The sequence below is a fragment of the Ochotona curzoniae genome, unplaced genomic scaffold (assembly GCF_017591425.1).
Source record: "Ochotona curzoniae isolate NIBS_2020 unplaced genomic scaffold, NIBS_Ocur_1.0 contig_883, whole genome shotgun sequence".
NCBI classification, from domain to species: domain Eukaryota; kingdom Metazoa; phylum Chordata; class Mammalia; order Lagomorpha; family Ochotonidae; genus Ochotona; species Ochotona curzoniae.
This window is the reverse complement of record NW_024466599.1, coordinates 38,660,524-38,663,244: the sequence shown is the minus strand read 5'-3', so window position 1 is coordinate 38,663,244 and position 2,721 is coordinate 38,660,524. Positions and strand designations below refer to the sequence as shown.

Genomic DNA, 2,721 nt, shown 5'->3' with positions numbered 1-2,721 from the left:
CTAAACTGATTTCTATGCCATCAAATAATAAGTTACTTTTAACAGATTCTCAATATCTGCCCTAAATATAAACTATAATTGACATTTCTTTGGTCATTTTTAGCTGCAACAACAACAAAAAATAAAGCTACCTGAATTTTTTCAGATGAATGGAAATTGTTTTAATGTTTTAATATTTCGGTTGGAAAATATAGTAACTTCTTTGAAACATTCCCACATTTTACTATACTTTTCAAAGAAAATTGAAAAAGGTAATCCAATAACTAGTTACTGTTAGTATCCAAGATATTGATGAGAGGATTTCTGAAAATACCTAAATGTGCATAAAATTTTACTTTTTGTTCAGATACCCAGAGCTATTGTTTAATTGTGAGGCTCTGCTCTTCTTACTATCATGATAGTATCTTTTAGAACTATAGGTTTAACAATCTTTCCCCTCCTTGTAGTTACAGTTTTGACCATATGAAGAGAACCATCTAATCCTCTTTATAAAACTGCTAATTTTTGCTCTTTCCCAGCTTGCAAGATGGCGGGTGAAACAGTTCCAGCCCCCAAGCTGCACGCGAAGAACAAGCCCCTCCCAGCCGAGTCGGCGGACAATGCCAGCGACCCAGGGAAGAGAAACAACGCATCAAGGGCAAGAAGAATGCGCAGAAGAGGGTCCCCCACTGCAGCCGGAACCCCGACCTAGAGAAGCGCATCGGCTGGTTCTCCTGCTCGGCCATGTACTCCAGGAAAGCCCTGTACAAGAGGAAGTACGCGCCCCCCAGGTCCGGGATTGAGAAGAAGAAGCCGCCTCAGGCCGCCTTCACCAAGCCTGTGGGCGGCGACAAGAACGGCAGCTCGTGGGTGGTGAAGCTCTGCAGGATGCCTAGAGTCTATCCCCCTGAGGACGTGCCCCGGAAGCTGTTCAGCCAAGGCAAGAAGCCCTTCTGCAGGAAGCATCATCCCCGGGACAGTCCTCATCCTCACCGGGCGCCACCGAGGCAAGAGAGTGGTGTTCCTGAAGCAGCTGGCCAGGGGTTTGCTGCTAGTGACTGGACCTCTTTCCCTCAGTCGGGTCCCTCTGCGTAGAACACACCAGAAATCTGTGATCGCCACCTCCAAGATGATGGACATCAGTGGGGTGAAGCTGCCGAAGCACCTCACTGACGCCTACTTCAAGAAGCAGCAGCAGCTGCGGAAGCCGTGGCATCAGGAGGGTGAGATCTTTGAGACAGAGAAGGAGAAATACGAAATCACAGGGCAGAAAGCCGTGGATTCGCAGATTCTGCTAAAGATCAAGGCCATCCCTCAGCTCCCGGGCTACCTGCGCTCCGTCTTCGCCCTGAAGAACGGCGTTTACCCTCACAAATTGGTGTTCTGAATTTCGTAGAACCTCACTGAATATCTATTGAAAAAAAAAACTGTTGATTTTGTAGGATGACTAAATTAAACCATCAGAAAAGCAAATACACATGAAAAACAGCTATACAGTCTCAACCTTTCAGTAGATGTACTGTGAAGTATGAAAACTGGGAGGGGCATTCTCCGGACCTGTATCTATAGGGAGTGCTACAGACTGACTTCATGCGTTGTCAGACAGTGGCGCGCTTACACTGGAATTTTCTAGCCATCAGTTAAAATGAAGTATTAGCCTGTTTGTGAAATGTCCTTTAACTCACATGTCTGTACAAAGGTGTTCTGTGTACAGTCAAGTTTCACTAAAGGTTTAGCCAGATGGATGTTGAGTAGAGGTACATTCTTTTTCTTTGGCGAACCTTCATGTCCCCCCCCGCCCCCCAGTCAGTCAAGCAGCACCTCCTTCTCTGCCAGTGAGTATCAAAGACCAGACTCATATTAACCTATCTTGTTCATCATTTCTTGTCTAATATAGAAATGTCTTGAACCGAACTTGTTTATTTTTCTACCATATATATTCCCAGTACAGTACCATAATGAACCACTCAGAATCCTAGAAGAAAATGTAGCCATTCATGCAGATAGGAAAAAGACAAGTGAAGGAATACATGCATTTGCTTGAATATGCATAAAATATCTCTGAAAGCATGACATACACACATGATTATGCTGGTTGCTTTGGCTGCCAGAACAGAGGGAAATTCTCACTTGCACCCTTTTGTACCTCCTAAATTCTGATTATATTTTGAAAACGTGATTGTGAAAGCTTTTCAAGACCAGAGGATTAAAGCTGTTAAAAATGGAGTGCTCTGTCCTCGAGAACAGCGCTTAGATGCCCCTGCAGGGGACTATTATTTCTCCATTATTGCTGTTCCTATTGGCTCATAGGCTCTTCGGTTGTCTAGGGGAGTCCAAATCATCCCATGCTCTTAAGTATTTGCCTCATCATCTTCAAATACTAGTCAAATGTAAGAATAGTAAAAGGCTTTGACCCCCAATTCAGATTGTTCTATATCATGAGAGAGAAAAAAAAAAACCTAAACGAGCCAATTACACAGAAAGGATGAAATTGTATAATTAAGAACATTCATGATGGTTTTACTGAACAGTATTAAAACAGTCCATTTTCCAATCATTCATTGCTTTTATTGGACACCATCCTGATTTAATAGAATGGTTCTTCTTAATGCTGTTAATTTCTGGAAGGGCTCCAAGGCAAATGAAATCTTGATACTCACATTCTGGGAATGCAAGTTGTAAAATAGTGGAGGTGGAGAATGTACGTGAGGTCTACTGAAGTTCAATTTCACTCTAAAATCT

The 2,721-nt window shown here is 43.0% G+C and overlaps 1 pseudogene; it reads left to right on the top strand.

Moving 5' to 3' along the window:
* The first annotated feature begins 705 nt into the window (after positions 1-705).
* Positions 706-1,383, top strand: LOC121165324 (annotated as a pseudogene).
* Positions 1,384-2,721: the final 1,338 nt, after the last annotated feature.